Raw genomic sequence first — 18491 nt, forward strand, 5'->3', positions numbered from 1 at the left:
GTGCCTGAGTCCTGCGGATAGCCAGGTTGTGTAGCATGCAGCAAACCACCACAAATTGGGAGACCCGGTCCGGCGAATACTGGAGAGCTCCTCCGGAGCGATCAAGGCAGCGGAACCGCTGCTTGAGGACCCCAATAGTTAGCTCGATGATGTTGCGGGTGGTTTGATGGCTCTCGTTGTAGGCCTCTTCAGCAGCGGTCCTGGGCGCGCGGAGCGGGGTCATGAGCCAGGTGCACAAAGGATAGCCTTTGTCCCCGAGTAGCCATCCTCTTGGGGGAGGCTGTGCCTGGAACATGTCATGCACAGTACTCTGCCGCAGGATAAAGGCATCGTGGCTGCTGCCTGGGAAGCTGGCATTGACTGCCATGATGCGCTGCTTGTGGTCACAGACCAGCTGCACATTCAGAGAATGGTAGCCCTTCCTGTTGCGATACTGCTCGCCATGCTCCAGAGGGGCCCGCAAAGCCACATGCGTACAGTCAATGGCGCCCTGCACCAAGGGGAATTCCCCGAGTCTGGAAAATCCCAATGCGCGCTGATGCTGGCTCTCCAGGGCCATGGGGAAGGAGATGAATTGGCTTCTCCTTCTGAACAGTGCTTCGGTCACCTGGCGGATGCAGCGATGCGCGCCGTACTGGGAGATGTTTGCTATGTCCCCAGCAGCGTATTGGAAGGAGCCGGTGGCATAGAAGTTCAATGCCACTGTCACCTTCACTTCCACCGACAGAGACGTCCTGCACCTGAGCTTTGGCCGCAGATCTCGGCGAAGCAGGTGGCAGATCTCTGCAATCACCCCCTTCCGGAATCGGAGCCTTTTAACACATCGCGCGGCACTCATGTTTAGGTAGGAGCGCTGCTGGCGGTATAGCCTGACTGGGTAAGGCCTACGTGGCCGACGCCTGTAGCCCCCTCTGCCTCTAGCCAGGGCTGCCCCTCTCACAATACGTCTGCGAGCCCTACGGACATGGAGCTGCAGCTCCGCGTTGGCACCCCATGCAACCCCCATCAAATCCTGGCAAACACTCTAATTTCCAAATGGCCACTTGCAGCGCTGTTGCCTGAGTCCAAAAATACCTGGCTCTTGCTGCTTGAAACCAGTTAGCTATCCTCCTTGTTGTGTCTCCAGAAATGCGTTGCACAAGACTGTTTTCTGAAATAATGGATGGCCTTTATACTGGAGAGGACGTTCCCTTTAATTAGCGCCCCCCGGGGCCCGCGCTGGTTGTGTTGCGTTCCTTTTTCCAAACGCTCCGGCCGCCCGCCGCACAATGGGGCGGTCCGACTGAAGTTTGCAATCGGGGCGGCCAAAGGGCGTTGCACGAGGATGTGACGTCATTTTCTGCGCGCGCATCCGGGCGGGCGCTAAACTTTGCGCCGGCGCTAACGGGCAACTTAATTTGGGGCGGGGCGCAAACTGCGCTGCGCCCGGGCGCTACACGCATAGCGCCCGGAAATCACTTCTCTTAAGGCGCTAACTGCTGGCGCAAGCAACTGAAAATCTAGCCCCATGTGTTTTAAAAGCAACGTTTTTTTTTAAGACGCAGAAGGCGGGAAAAAGAAAGGAAAAGTTTGGAATCAAGATGGCGGCGACTCACCTCGGTTCAGAAGGATAAGGCCCGGCCACACACGCACCGATTGGCCCGGTGGCACACGCCAGCAACCCGGCGTACGATTGGTCGAGCTCAAGGTCACTCTGTCGCTAATGAGCGGATAATGAGATGCTAATGAGTGGAATGTTGAAGGTTTTTGGGATACCGCGGGCGGGATTTTAGCCCGGCCGAAACGTAAATATGCTTAAAACCATCTCGGAAGCGTAAGCTTTCTTTGGAGGTAACGCGCGCGTAGGTACGCCCTGTAACTTTCGAGCGCATAGCCCGACAGACGCACAGGCGATGACAGACAGAATGACAGAATGACAGACAGACAGACAGACAGACAGATGTACCGATTTATTTATATATATAGATGTACTCTTGAGTTTTGGACTGTTTAAATTGCCCAGGGCATAAAAATGGTTGAACAGACCTCATGGAAACAGAATTTTAAAAGGCAGAAGAAAAGGACAGACAGGCTGTTAGCATATGAAAAGCTCAGTCCTGCCCTGTAGTAAGTTTGAATGGAGCCCGAGCTGTCAGTCACCCTGTGGCATTGGGCAGGTCCGGTAACCTACAAGCTGCTTGTTTACACTGGGGAGTAGCCCGTTTGAATCAGCCAATCATCGGACAGCAAGCACAATGGGTTGTTTACACACATCCATTCACTGAAATTGACTCTACTACGTGATGTCTCCATGTATGAATGGAGGAAGTTAAAAGCCCTTCTCTTGTGTATTCGGACTTTTCGGCGCGAAATTGCGCACGGACCTTTTCGGCGCGAAAACAGCAGGGACTCCCAGGGTATAAAGATTAAGCCCAGGAAGTCCTCTGGGGCTTTTTCTCTCTTTTACTCTTTGGACTGCAGGTGAGCAAGGCTTCTGGCCCACTAGCAAGACAATCTAGTGAAAAGTAAAGGGGTGGTAATTTCAGGGAAATGTTGCTAAGATTGTAAGATTAACATTGTAGCCATTTATCCTTCATTTTTGCCGTCTGCCTTCCCCTGTTAAGCAATTTTATCGTGATTAGTTTGATCGTGTGGTGTAATTTCTTTAGTTTTAATAAAATTTGACTTTCTTGCATCCAGACCATTTGTCCGTTTTTAATGTATCATTAATTCTAAGTTCCTCCAGTCAGAACTGGAGGGGGGGTTTAGCGATTCGAAACCGCTGATTGGAATTGGTCACAGTGCAGTGGCAAAGGCTGCCTGACCAGGTAAATTACCGTAAACCAGGTAAAGGATGCCCACTTACAAATTGGCGACCGCGGCAGGACTTGAGGCAGTTTTTGATATGATAAGTGGTCTGGATCTGGAGAAAGCATCAGCTCTTGCTTTTCTAGCTTTCAGTCTGTGGGTAGCCCTGCAGAAGTTAGCGGCAGCATGTAAGCTGACCTATTATAGTATAGGTGGCTGGGTTAAGAAGGGTGAGATGAGGGTGTGGGAGGAGGTTACAGAGGCCAAGAATCGGGAGTCAGAGATTGAAAAATGCCAGGCAGAGGTAGAACACCTCATAAGAGAGGTGAATGAGGCCAGAGATAGTGGGATGAGGGTGCGGGAAGAAAATGCACGCCTCACACTAGAGGTCATGAAATGCCAGGCAGAGATAGAGCGCCTTGTGCAGGAAGTCACAGAGGCTAGGGACAGTGAGGTGAGGCTACAGGAGGAAAACGCACACCTCACCCAAGAAGCTAGCGAGGGCAAAAGCCACACGAGGCGCAAGATAGGGTTCCTAAAGTGCCAAATTACAGAAGCAAAGAGTAACGAGATGAGACTGCGGGAAGAGAATGCCCGCCTCACCTCACAAGTAACAGAGCAGGAGGAAAAGGTTAGGGAGGTAAAGGCAGCTTATACGCTTGCCTGTGACCAAAGGTTTAGTGGAGCAGATCATACCCCATGTAACAGAAAGATAGAGAATTTGGGTATGGAGTTACTAAGGACTAAAGGGGTGGTATATGTCTCATAAGTCGGAAGCGAAGTCCGTCGGACAGTACCAGCAGCCCAAATCAAACCGCCCCACAGGCAGCACCCAGAACAGAGCTGGCTAGGGAATTAGAGATCCCAAGACCACAGCCCACAGCTCCGAGTTTTGAGGAGCTCTGGCAGCAAGAAGGGGTGGACAATGGGGTGGTAGGAGAATGCCAGCAGGTCCCGCTAGGCAGGTGGGGACCAGGACCAATGTACCCGCTCCAACAACGGAGGTACGGTCCGCCCGTGAACGATAATGACCCAGGGGCTGTTCAGCATACCTATCTGGTACCCTATGATACCCAACAGCTCAGAGGCCTGGTGAAACATATCCCCCTGCTCTCCGAAAAGGGAGACCCCTCAATGCAGTTCCAAGAGATAGAACAGGCAGCCTGTGTTAACGGCTGTGATGACGAAGAGAAAGCCAAAATGTTGCTTTTCTCTGTAGATAGTAAGCTCTATCAGACCCTTTCAGATGAGGCTAAGAGAGGGCAGAAGGGTTTTGAGGAACTAAAGGAGGGAATACTGGAAGCCATGGGTGCGAACGACGGCAGTCCGTTCGATCGCATAGGGAAAACACTGCAGAAGGAAAGGGAGACCCCACAGACATTTGCAGACAGGCTGTGGCCAGTCTACAACAGCGCGTGTACAGGGGGACAAGATAGGGCACACCTGAACCAGCGGCAGCGGACCCAATGGCTTCGTTGCCTGGTGTCCAATTGCCTGCCCCAGATAAAAGCAAAGGCTGATACTTGGTTTGACCACCGAGACCCCCTAGCAACCGAAGAGACTGTAATCCGGCAGCTCACGGTAGCATATAGGAACGGTAGGAATAGTGGGACCCCCCAGCAAAAGGGTAAGGTCCACGAGGTTAAACCTGGGGCTCAATACAAGAAAGAGTGATGCCAGGAGGGAGCCGTCCCTCCCAGAACAAGTTCACTTGTTACAGGTGCGAGGAGGATGGGCACTGGCGCAGGGATTGTGAAAAGCCTGGGAGAGGCGATAAAGCCAGGACCCCCGCAGCCCCAACTCAGAAGGCAGAGACCCTACCTCTGATCCTCATGGGGATCCGGGCCAGCCAGTCCAAGAGTACAGGGCATTCACCACATAAGCTCATGACCAGCAGAGTTGTGAGGACCCCCACTCATGTCCTTGCCCCAGTCCTCACTGAAGGACAACTGCAGGAAATAAACCGGGATAAATTCGCCCGAACCCTCCTAGAGCACCTCAAACGAATTTATGGGCAGGCAGCAGACAGCATGGGGAAGCAGCAAGAGCCACCAGTGGGAGATAGGAGACCTAGTTATGGTAAGAAACTATGCCCGGGTGGGAAGTTTAGAGCCACTCTACGTGGGACCCTATAGTATAGTTGATAGGGCCAGCCCCATGGGCTATGCAGTAAAACTACCCCGGTGCACAAAGTGGTTCCACACCAACCAATGTAAATTGTATAAATCTGACCATACAAGTTCAAGTTCACAGGCTGTAAAGACAGGCGCTGTGGCTTGTTTCAAGCGAAAAGTTGTCCGGCCCACCAATTGGGACAATTCCGCGCCCCAGTGGGACCTAAGTTTTGGCCAAAGTTTAAATTTGAACCAGTTATTTAGTTCAGAAACAGAGAAACCGCAGCCTGAGAGTAGAAATCTGCAGGCTGCTGTGAGTTCATTCACAGAAAATCACTTGGGGGGCTCCAGGCAGGAGACGCCTTTTGAAGAGACTGCCCGCGCATGCGTAGTCGCTGGTCTGGAGACAGGAATTCCCCAGTCTTTTGAACGGCCTGTTCGCGCAGGCACAGTTCCCCAGCCCGTGACCACAGCGGCTCCACTTCAGCTTCCCTGCGCAGGCGCAGTCGCGCACCTGAGTGGAGTTGTTTCCCAACACTGGGTTCGCGCAGGCGCAGCCGCTTGTTTGAATACAGAGGTTTCACAGCCTCTGCCGTGGGACTCTGGGGAGGAGGTTCGCGCAGGTGCAGTCACCTGTTTAAAGGGACAAGCTTCCCAGCCCGCTTCTAGAGTGGTTCCCCCTATGGTGTGGGACTCTGGGGAGGAAGGGATAGCAATTCCTCTTGCAGGGGACATATGGAAGGAACTGGTACCAGGTTTTGGACCTGGCGAGGAAGATTTTCAGCCACCAGCAGCGGGTGGTGAGGGGATACCTGCCCCCAGTACAGGAGTGGGTAGGGAAAAGGAGACAAACCCAGATTACTGGCAGGCTGCCAGGTATATTAAACAGTGTGGGCTGTTTGCATCAGGGGGAGAAGGTTCCCAGCCAGCTAGGGCTGTGACCCAGGCTCAGGGTCCGTCAGCCAAAGTTTCCCCCACAGAGACGCCCTTCAGAAGGTCTCAGTGGGTCCGCAAGCCCAAGATAAGATGGTCACCAGAGTACCCGCCACAAAGAGCAATCTCCCGAGCCCGGGAGGAAACAGATCACAGAAGTCCCCAACTCGCAGCCATAAGCTGCCAGGGACCAGAAGCAGGAGGCAGTCCAGCTTCGCTGCAGGCAGCAGTAATCTGTGACAGTGACACCAGAGATTAGCCTGGCCACCCGGAGACGGGCGGCATTTGTATTATAGCTTTGTGTTAAGTTACCAATGTTTATAGCTTGCTTTTAAGGTGTTTAAATTTTAAGTTTAGAATGTAACGAGTAGTTTTGAGTTTAAGTTTAAAGTTTAAGTTTATAAGTGTGCCAAATGCTTGTATTTTGGTCCGAGGTCGAGGGACCTGACCATGTCTCCACCTAAGGCAGCAGGTCAGTGAGAGACTTGGCTGCATGTCCTTTTAAGTTCTTTTGCAGGAGAGTGGACAAAGGAGCAGCCCTGTTCGCCCAGCCCGAGCTGGGCATCAAATGAAGATATTGTTATGCAGAATGTTGGGGATCACCTCGCCACTGGACAAATCCAGGAGGAGACCCCGCAGCGACCTTCGGGAGAAACTGGACAGGGTCCGGAGGAACCTTCCTACTCATCCTACGTGGAAGAGATGGCCCCAGCCCAGCACTATCCTGACCAAATTTCACTTGCGGGAGACCTCGCTATTGAGGAGTGATGGTGGGGAATTGCGGGTTCCTTGTCAGATAGGGACGCGTTCCCCGGGAGTGGGTGGTGATGGCCCGGGAAAGATTGTAAAGGCGAGGGGGAGACCCAAGAGTCGCGTGGGTGCGTTCGGGGAAGGGAGGAACTCACCCGGGGCCCACGGGCAAAGTTAGAGTGTAAGTGTGGCTGGGAAGGATGAGTGGGTGGCCGGATCTGGGATCCAAGTTTGAGTGTGGGGCCAGTGAGAGCCACCACACAGGGTCCCATCATTTTCTGCAGCCAGTCGAGGGAAGACGGCAGTGGGAGGGACTGGGAGTCATGATCCCATACTCCCCGGTCTCGGTCTGTGAAACATGAGGGGTACCCCGCAATCCACAAAGGGACAAGGGAACGGCTCGGGGCTGGCGGATCAGACTGTTCTGTAAAATCCATTCTTTATGTTTTAAAAGTTTAAGACCATTAAAGGGGGGGTGGAAGGAACATTTACTGCCCGGGTGGGAGGAGCAATACCCACTCGAATTTCACGACCCATCATTGGCACGTGATGGTCGGGGTTTATTTCAGCATTTTGTTTCAAATGTTTAATGAAGATTTTTGTATTTTGTTTTACAGTTCCAAGCGGTGCAGAGGCGTAGGACCCTCTCCGTGCTTGGGATCATTTTGATTACATTGTATAACCAAGATTGCAACATTTTGGAAAATGTTATAATGTAACAAGTGGTTCAGGGGTATGAGACCCCTATTCTAACATTTTGTAATTGATATATCTGTAGATGCCTACCGTACCACGGTTTTTCTTGGATTTGAGGGGAATAGACGGGTCAGGGAATCAGTGATAGGTAGCTATAGGTAAATACAGGGGATGATTGTTTGTGGGGGGTCAGAAAATTTTGCTCACTTCTTCAAGAGGTTGGAAGTATCCAAGGGGGGAATGTAGGGGTCGCAAAATCCCCTCAGCCCCCGAAGATCTGGAATCAAAGAACTTTGTGAAAATCGCACACTTTAAGATTGTACATTTTATTAACAGATGTACTCTTGAGTTTTGGACTGTTTAAATTACCCAGGGCATAAAAATGGCTGAACAGACCTCATGGAAACAGAATTTTAAAAGGCAGAAGAAAAGGACAGACAGGCTGTTAGCATATGAAAAGCTCAGCGCTGCCCTGTAGAAAGTTTGAATGGAGCCCGAGCTGTCAGTCACCCTGTGGTATTGGGCGGGTCCAGTAACCTACAAGCTGCTTGTTTACACTGGGGAGTAGCCCGTTTGAATCAGCCAATCATCGGACAGCAAGCACAATGGGTTGTTTACACACATCCATTCACTGAAATTGACTCTACTACGTGATGTCTCCATGTATGAATGGAGGAAGTTAAAAGCCCTTCTCTTGTGTATTCGGACTTTTCGGCGCGAAATTGCGCACGGACCTTTTCGGCGCGAAAACAGCAGGGACTCCCAGGGTATAAAGATTAAGCCCAGGAAGTCCTCTGGGGCTTTTTCTCTCTTTTACTCTTTGGACTGCAGGTGAGCAAGGCTTCTGACCCACTAGCAAGACAATCTAGTGAAAAGTAAAGGGGTGGTAATTTAAGGGAAATGTTGCTAAGATTGTAAGATTAATATTGTAGCCATTTATCCCTCATTTTTGCCGTCTGCCTTCCCCTGTTAAGCAATTTTACCGTGATTACTTTGATCGTGTGGTGTAGTTTCTTAAGTTTTAATAAAATTTGACTTTCTTGCATCCAGACCATTTGTCCGTTTTTAATATATCATTAATTATAAGTTCCTCCAGTCAGAACTGGAGGGGGGCGGTTTAGCGATTCGAAACCGCTGATTGGAATTGGTGACAGTGCAGTGGTAAAGGCTGCCTGACCAGGTAAATTACCGTAAACCAGGTAAAGGATGCTCACCTACAATACTGGAGTTTCTCGGCATCCTCCTCACAGCACACACATCCACCCAGCTTTGTGTCGTCTGCAAACCTGGAGATATTACATCTAGTTCCCTCGTCTAGATCATTAATATATATTGTGAATAGCTAGGGTCCTAGCACCGATCCCTGCGGTACCCCACTCGTCACTGCCTGCCACTTGGAAAAAGACCCGTTTATTCCAACTCTTTGCTTCCTGTCTGCCAACCAGTTCTCTATCCAAGTCAGTACCTTACCCCCAATCCCATGTGCTTTAACTTTGCATGCTAATCTCTTATGTGGGACCTTATCAAAAGCCTTCATGAAAGTCCAAATACACCACATCCACTGGTTCTCCCTTATCTATTCTACAAGTTACATCCTCAAAAAATTCCAATAGATTAGTCAAGCATGATTTACCTTTTGTAAATGCATGTTAGCTTTGTCCGATCCTGTCACTGTTTTCCAAGTGCTCTGCTATTACATCTTTTATAATGGACTCTAGCATTTTCCCCACTACCGATGTCAGGCTTACCAGTCTATAATTCCCCATTTTCTCTCTACCACTTTTTTTAAATAGTGGGGTTACATTAGCTACCCTCCAATCCATGGGAATTGTTCCAGAGTCTATAGAATTTTGGAAGATGACCAGCAATGCATCTATTATTTCTAGGGCCACTTCCTTAAGTACCCTAGGATGTAGATTATCAAGCCCTGGGGATTTATCGGCCTTCAATCCCGTCAATTTCCCTAACATCATTTCCCTACAAATACTGATTTCATTCAGTTCCTCCCTCTCATTAGAACCTATGTTCCCTGACATCTCTGGGAGGTTATTTGCATCCTCCTTTGTGAAGACAGAACCAAAGTATGTATTTAATTGGTCTGCCACTTCTTTGTTCCCCATTATAAATTCCCCTGATTCTGACTGCAAGGGACCTACGCTTGACTTCACCAATCTTTTTCTCTTCACATATCTATAGAAGCTTTTGCAGTCAGTTTTTATGTTCCCTGAAAGCTTACTCTCATACTCTATTTTCCCCCTCTTAATTAATCTCTTTGTCCTCCTTTGCTGAATCCTAAACTGCTCCCAATCCTCAGATTTGCTGCTTTTTCTAGCCAATTTATATGTCCTCTCCTTGGATCTTATGCTATCCCTAATTTCCCTTGCTAGCCACGGATGAGCCACCATTTTTGTTTTATTTTTATGCCAGACTGGGATAAGTAAATTCTGTAGTTCATCCATGCGATCTTTAAATGTTTGCCATTGCCAATCCACCGTCAACCCTATAAGTAACGTTCCCCAACCCATCCTAGCCAACTCGCGCCTCATACCATCGTATTTTCTTTTATTTAAATTCAGGACCCTAGTCTCTGAGTCAACTACTTCACTCTCCATCTTAATGAAGAGATCTATCATATTATGATCGCTCCTCCCCAAGGGGCCTTGCACAACAAGATTGCTAATTAATCCTTTTTCATGACATAATACCCAGTCTAAGATGGCCTGATCTCTAGTTGGTTCCTCGACATATTGGTCCAGGAAACCATCCCGTATACACTCTAGGAATTCCTCCTCCAGAGTATTGTTACTAATTTGGTTAGCCCAATCTATATGTAGATTGAAGTCACCCATGATAACTGCTGTGCCCTTATTGCATGTATCTCTAATTTCCCATTTAATGCCATCCCCAACCTCAGCATTACTGTTTGGGGGTCTGTATACAACTCCCACTAGCGTTTTCTGCCCCATGGTATTTCTCAGCTCTACCAATACAGATTCCACATCATCAGAGCTAATATCCTTCCTTACTATTGTGTTAATCTCCTCTTTAACCAGCAGTGCTACCCCACCTCCTTTTCCTTTTCCCTGTCCTTCCTGAATATTGTATACCCCTGGATGTTGAATTCCCAGCTTTGGTCACCCTGGAGTCATGTCTCCGTAATCCCAATTATATCATATCCGTTTACATCTATTTGCGCAGCTGATTCATCCACCTTATTACGAATGCTCCTCGCATTAAGACACAGCCTTCAGACTTGTTTTTTTAACACTCTTAGTTCTTTTAGAATTATTATTTACTGTGGCCCTGTTTGATTTACACCCTTGATTTCTCTGTCTTCCACTTTTGCTTTTCTCCTTCCTGTCCTTTGCTTCTATCCTTGCTTTCCTTTCCTCTGTCTCCCTGCACCAGTTCCCCAACCCCCTGCCATTTTAGTTTAAACCCTCCCCAACAGCACTAGCAAACACTCCCCCTAGGACATCGGTCCCGGTCCTGCCCCAGTAGAAACCGTCCAGTTTGTATTGGTCCCACCTCCCCCAGAACTGATTCCAATGTCCCAGGAATTTGTTTGTTTTGTTTGTTCAAAAAAATCTGCTTATTATTATAATAATTTTAAAATGAGATCTGGAGGTATAGGATAAATTCCCATAGCTTAAACTAATTACAAGACAGGGTTTTCTGTTTTGTTACCCTGGCATGTTATTGAATACTTACTTAGACCTCAATGCATCCTCATAGATATGGGGAGGTGGGACTTGCCCATGCCAGTTATATAAGACATGAGAGCCAAAATAAGAGTAGAAAAGACTAGGGTTGCAAAATTCTGGGAATTTTTAAAAGAGGAAACTTTCCATGGGAATTTTTGGGAATTTATGGGAATTTTGGGACTTTATGGGAATTTTGAGTTTTTTTGCACACTGATGGTTTTTCTCTCTGACCCTTATATTATCTTTGTCATCAAAATAGACATACTGTTCCATACAAATAAAAACAGGCTTTCAAAACTTTATTTAGGTTATAATTTTGAACTTTATTGAACCCCCACAAAAAAGACCCATCTAAAATAAAATAAAAAGAGCATCAGCTTATTTAGCCTGTAATTTGTCCTTATTTTGTCCCTTTGAGTCTTCTACTCATGAGTCTTCTGAGTCTTCTACTCATCATTGCTCCTCCTGATTCTCTGACTCTGGCTCTGATGTGTCCAATTCCTCCTCTGTGTCACTGTCTAGCTGTGTGGTGGACACTTCTGTATCTGGCTCAATAAGTTGTAGGTTCGCCGGACAGCCACCAGTTTCTCCACTCTCTTGTTAGTCAGCCTGTTGCGCACCTTTGTATGCGTATTCCCAAAAAGTGACCAGTTTTGTTCAGAGGCCGCTGATGAAGGTGGGATTTGGAGTATCACTGATGCAATGGGTGACAGGGCCTCAGATGCACAAAGTCCCTTCCACCAGGTATGTGCACTGATATGCTTGCATGATTCCCATATCCTGTCCCCATTCCAAAGACCTTGCTTGGTAGAGAACTTTGCCAGACTTCCCAGAACTTTGCCCACGCCCAGATTGAGGTGGCGTGAGAGGGTAGAAATCACACTGTAAGTGCTGTTGATCTGTTCTCCAGAAAGTATTCATCTCCCAACATGCTTTGGGTCCAGCATGTACGCTGCAGCGTGAATCGGCTTGACACAAAATTCTTGGCGTGTCTGTTTGAATTGAACAATTGCCTTCTCCTCTGCTTTGAGCAGCAGGGATGTGGGTAGGGCAATGCTGATTTGTTCTTTTAAATCAGCAAAAAACCTGAGAACATCTGACAAGACAGCGTCATCTCCTTTAATCTGAGCAATTGCAGATGCTACTGGTGAGAGTAGTTTAAGACTGCTAACCACTCTCTCCCAAAATGCATCATCCAGCAGTATTTTCTTGATGGTGGTTTCCATATCCCTGGACTGGGATATTGCCATTTCTTGCAGCGACTCCTTACCTTCCAGAAGGCTGTTGTACATTATGACAACGCCACCCCATCTAGTGTTGCTGGGCAGCTTCAGTGTGGTGTTCTTGTTCTTTGTCGTTTGCTTGGAGTTGTAGGTTGCTGCAACTACCTGTTTTCCCCTGACATACTTAACAACTTGCTTGGCTCTCTTCTACAGTGTTTCCATGGTTCTCAAACCCATGATGTCCTTGAGGAGCAGGTTGAGCCCATGAACTGCGCACCCAATAGACGTAACATGAGGGTAGGCCTCCTCCACTTGAGCCCAAGCAGCCTTCATATTCGCAGCATTGTCAGTAACTACTGCAAAAACCTTTTGTGATCCAAGATCATTGATGACTGCTTTCAGCTCATCAGCAATGTATGTGCCTGTGTGTCTGTTGTCCTTCGTGTCTGTGCTCTTGAAGAACATTGGGAGAGGAGTGGAGATGATGTAGTTTATGATGCCCTCCCCTCGTACATTTGACCACCCATCTGAGATAACTGCAACACAGTCTGCCATCTCTATCATTTCTTTGAGCTTTCCTTGGACTCTGTTGTACTCAGCCTCCAGCAAATAAGTAGACAAAGCATGTCTGGCGGGAGGACAGTATGCAGGGCGAATAACATTGAAAAATCTCTTCCAGTACACATTGGCTGTGAGCATGAGGGGTGAGCCTGTCGCATATACAGCTTGATCAAAGCACTCATCTGTATTCTTCTGGCTATGGTTATCCATTGTATCAAAGAACCTTCCAAGTGGGCCAGAAGTTGCTGATGATAAGGAGCCAGATGCTGAATGTGAACCATCATCTTCTTGAATGGAAAGCAGAGGAACTCTGGGCTGACTGCTGTGAGCTTTGAGCGAAGTTGTTGCATTTGGATAAATGCTGCTGCATCTTTGTGGCATTCTTTACATATGGCTTTGTACAGTGTTTGCACATGCACACAGTCTTTCCATCTTTAATGCCTGGGGTAAAATGCTTCCACACATCCGACGGTAAACGTGGCATTGTTCTATGCAGAGAAAGAAAGGGCATTCGTCTCTGTGTCGAACTGCGGTCGATCAGCACGATTGCAACAGGGTGAGTAAATTTTTCCTGATGCTCCATGTAATGGAAGCATGACCTGTGCATGCACGATGCTACATCACCAATAGAGGGAGCTAATCACTCATCCACTCATCCAACCAATCAGGACACATTTGTTCACAGTCACACACAAAACTTGTAATTATTAAAACAAGCTAAGTAAGAAGATAAACATATATTGATTAAGAAATTCCTTAATAGTTAAGATTCCATCTCTGTTAGTAATTTTAAGAGAGGACCTGTGAAAAAAAATGAAAGAAATACAAAAAAAAACAATATTATGGTAGCATATGCTTTTTTGGGCAAAATTCCCAAAATTCCCAAGCTAAACTTCCCGTGGAAAATTTCTGGAAATTTACCGGAAACTTTCCACCCCTTCGCAACCCTAGAAAAGACCCAAAAATGTTACATGGGCAATGCATATGCTATAAGACCCCTTTTAAATCATAGCGCCATCTTCATAGTGACATCTTTACACAGCTATATTTGTGTCATTAAGAGCTGAGCACGGCTTCTAATAGCAATGTTTACAATGTCTGAAATTATTAGGTTGAAATTGTATGAATATAGCACATAATAAAAGCTGCAGCACTTTTTTCCTATTTGTATTTATCTTGGTGGCTACATTCATACCATGGTAGTTCTTCTTAACATAATTCCAAACCCTTTGGGTTTCTAAGCCAATGTTGATAGATTAGATCGTGAAGATTGTCTTGGCCTCCATGAGCCCGGACTCCTCGGGTTCGCCACCCGCTTCTGGGCTGGCACACAACGTACCCACCCCTCCCCCTTAAAATCAGGGCCTAGAGAATCTATATATTAAAACTGTAACTGGGTTGTGGCTGATTAGAATCAAAAAGTGAATGGGTAAATTTTTTTATCTCTTAAACTGGATTTGTTCACCATTTCATTTACTTAAAAGGCAGAAGTATGTGAAGATGAATTAGGAATGGCACTGGGGTTTTGTGACCTCTCCCGCATTAGTGAAGAGGTATTTAAACTAAACATTTTCAGGAGTTTCAAACAGAGCCTTCTAGGTCGCACACTCGTTCTTATTGAAATCATCTCATCAGACTCCTACTCTGTCATCCATTACAATTCTCTGTGTTATTTTGCTTTTGAGTAAACAAGTACAGCACCTTTAGTATTTTGTATCCATGACAACTGTGCCTGCTCACTTTGGCATGTGTTAATCTCTCACCCCAAACCAAGTGCTCTGGCTCTCTGTAATTAGAGCTGAACTTTACCACTGGAGAAATTAATTGGGATCAAGGTTTATCCACTTTACTGTGTGATTCCCTCCCTTGTGGAACCAAAGTGACAAGCATATGACATAGATCAGAGCATCTTGTTGCAATCAGTAATTCAAGGTTTTTGTTTCCATAATATGTGAGCACAAAGAGGGTAAATAAGAGAACTGTACACTCCTGATGCATCAGTATACATGATGCATTTGTAGTTTTGGGAGTGATTCTAATCCTACCCACCCTGCGTAAACTGGTTATTCGCCCAGGTTACTGCCCTGCCCTGGAATCAGCAGGAGGCGCCCATTTGGTATTTTAACCTGCTCTACTGATCAGGAGGCAAGGACACCCGCCCAAAGTTGACAAGGGTCCTTCTTTACATAGGCATGTCTGGTCCTGATGACACCATCGACACCCGACTGCAATTTTACCACCACGGCCTGACCGGGGAAGCCTCACTGGCTTTCCCAGCAGGTGAAGACAGCGGGGAAATAGAGTTGGGGTCAGAAGAGACCCAAACAGGCAGTTTTTTTTTGCTTCTCCTGGTGCGCCCAGGAGAAGCAGGAGTGCTGCTTTAGGCCCCACAATGAAAGCTTAGGCCTCCCCGCCGCGGACTCCTCTCCCCCCCCCCGCCCCCCCGCGCCCAGTTTGCGAGACCTCCACGAGATGGCCCCCCGAAGGAGCTCTGGCCACGTACCTGGTGTCAGTGGGTGGCTTCCGGGCAATGTTCCCTTTAAGCTGTGCGGCCGTGCAGTGCTCTGCTGCGCCCGTGCAGCCAGCTCACCGGCTTTTAAATGCGAAAACCATGCATGCATGGCGTTTTGAATGATCTGTGCTGCCCGCTAAAGGGGCTGCGCGGCCCCCCCGAAAAAATTAGAGGGTACATTGCTTCCGGGCAGTGCATCTTTCTGCCGCTTCCCACCGATTTCCCGCCAGTCCAAGTGGGAAGATGGCTGGCGAGATTTAAAGGAGGCCCAGCCATTAGAATTAACCCATCCACCAGCCAGCTGATTCTTGGGTGAGAAATGAGTTCAAGGCAATTATTGTGTTGGGATTTAAATTCATCACCTTTATCACATTTGGGTCTGCGGTGTGGTTTTATAGCAGCTCCTGAGTCTGCACTGTCCGTATGCCATTGATTTGGAAGTGAGCTGAATGGATTCAATGGTCTCTAATGCAGGAGTAAGGGAGTGGTGAAGGTTGTAAAAAGGACTGTCAATACAGAGGGGGCTTTGTGTAAGTTTTCAGGGCAGGGGAATGAGCGGGTGACCGGAATCGCTGCGCAATGAAACCATCGCTCACATCTCTTGCTGCAAGGTGTTAAGGTGGCTCCTCTCCTTCTGCTGCTTCCTCGCTCCCCCCCCCGCCCCCACCGCCCCACCCCTACCAGGGGTAGGGGGAAAAAGAATTTATGCAAGACAAACAAAAGCTTCCAAACAGGCAGGAATGCAGTAGATTTCTCAAAGTGCCATCAGGATGCCTGCTACTTGTTAAACTGAGTAAAGCAATCAATGTGGTACCATGATTATCGCCACTTAACACCTTCAGAAGCAGGAAGTGAGCTTCAGCGTCAACTTATCTCAGTCGGTAGCGCTCTCGCCTCTGATTCAGAAGGTTGTCCTTTAATCCCCACTACAGCTTTGATCACATTCTAGGCTGATGCTTCAGTACATTACTGAGGGAGTGCCACTTTGTCGAAGGTGCTGTCTTTTGGATGAGATATTTAGCCGAGGCTCTGGCTGCTTGCTCAGGTGGAGTGGACATAAAAGATCCCAGGGCACTATTAAAAGAAAGCCAACGTCACTGAAAACAGGCCACTTGTTAATTTGCTCTTTGCGGTACATTGATGGATGCAAATTGGCTGCCATATTTGACTACGTAACAGTGATTGGACTTCAAGAGTAATCCATCACTACTTCTTCTTTCGTATGGTAGTGGCAAAGCAAATCAAATATCAATATCTAAGTTGAATATCCAGGCCAAAGCTTCCGGTGTAACAGCGTGGATATCTTGTAGGCTGCCTGTGAATTTCCTCTGAGGGCAGTGCTCAATGATGTGCTCCAGGGTCTGATTAGGAGTGCCACAGTCCATCACTTGCAACCTGCTTTGGGATGTCCTAAGGATATGAACTGGAAATGGTCACTGAGCCAGTTATGCTGTTTTAAATTTCAGAACCCTGGCTTCGAAACCATATAGAGGGTTTCTTTCACTGATACTGAAACTTCAACCATCATGGAAGAGGCACCAGCTAGGAGGGCAGCAATATGCATGCACACCTAATCAATCCTGCCCAATCCAAATGCCATATGAGAATCCTTTGAGGGAATGACTAATGGGGTAATACCCTGCCCATCACCTGCATAACCAGGTAGGAGGATAACTAACATTTCTATATTGTGAAAATAACATGACAGAAACTCGCCTACAGCACAGCTGGAGGTCGGTCCATTTTGCCTTGGGCAAAGCAAACAAGAAATTAATTTAAATGAGCACCTGAGCCATTGTCTTCCCTGCTGCATGCATTTCTAACTAATGAGAATAATCTGCCTGCAGGGTACTGGTTACCAATATTCTTTCCCACTCTGCTCATTTGCAGGGCAGGCAGAGCAGAGTCTTGCACAGGGAATCAGAGGCTGAATCAGGGGTGCAGCTATGGGTCCAGCTGCTGGCCTGTTTGGGAAGAGCAGCTGGAAGGCCCTGAGTACTAATGATCCCCTGGGTACTTACAAATGAGAGACAAACCTTTTGAAAGCTCTTCACTTTGCTGCCAGGCCCCCTGAGAGTCCTGGCTCAAGGCCCAGAGCCAGTTTCTTGACGTGTCACTGGAAGTGGGCACCCTTGGTCATAGTCCCAGGAAGATGAGGTGGGAGGACTGGAAACCCCCTCCTGCCTTCTTGTTATTGGGAGGGGGTGGGGGAGGTGGAGAGTGAAAATGACCACCCCTGTTTTTGTTAATGGAAAAACTTCCAAGTGTTGACACAGCAGTCACAGAAGTGTACAGCAAGGAGGAGCTTTCAGCCCCACACAATGGGGCTGAAATTCTATAGATTATGGAACTGTTCCGGCAGATTGGAGGGTGGCAAATATAACCCCACTATCTAAAAAAGGAGGGAGAGAGAAAACCGGGAACTACAGACCGGTTCGCCTAACATCAGTAGTAGGGAAAATGCTAGAGCCTATTATAAAGGATGTGATAACAGGACACTTAGAAAATATCAACAGGATTTGACAAAGTCAACATGGATTTATGAAAGGGAAATCTTGTTTGACAAACTTACTGGAGTTTTTTGAGGATGTAACTGGTAGAATAGATAAGGGAGAACCAGTGGATGTGGTGTATTTGGATTTTCAGAAGGCCTTTGATAAAGTCCCACATAAGAGGTTAGTGTGCAAAATTAAAGCACATGGGATTGGGGGTAATATACTGGCATGCATTGAAAATTGGTTAACAGACAGGAAACAGAGAGTAGGAATAAATGGGTCTTTTTTGGGGTGGCCGGCGGTGACTAGTGGGGTACCGCAGGGATCAGTGCTTGGGCCCCAGCTATTCACAATATATATCAATGATTTGGATGAGGGAACCAAATGCAATATTTCCAAGTTTGCTGACGACACTAAACTAGGTGGGATTGTGAGTTGTGAGGAGGATGCAAAGAAGCTTCAAGGCGATTTAGACAAGTTGAGTGAATGGGCAAATACATGGCAGATGCAGTATAACGTGGATAAATGTGAAGTTATCCACTTCGGTAGGAAAAACAGAAAGGTAGAGTATTATTTAAATGGTGATAGATTGGGAAATGCTGATGTACAAAGGGACCTGGGTGTCCTTGTACATCAGTCACTGAAAGCAAACATGCAGGTGCAGCAAGCAGTTAGGAAGGCAAATGGTATGTTGGCCTTCATTGCAAGAGGATTTG

The sequence above is a fragment of the Somniosus microcephalus genome, chromosome 3 (assembly GCF_052327205.1).
Source record: "Somniosus microcephalus isolate GS21.2 chromosome 3, FLI_Smic_1.0, whole genome shotgun sequence".
NCBI lineage: Eukaryota > Metazoa > Chordata > Chondrichthyes > Squaliformes > Somniosidae > Somniosus > Somniosus microcephalus.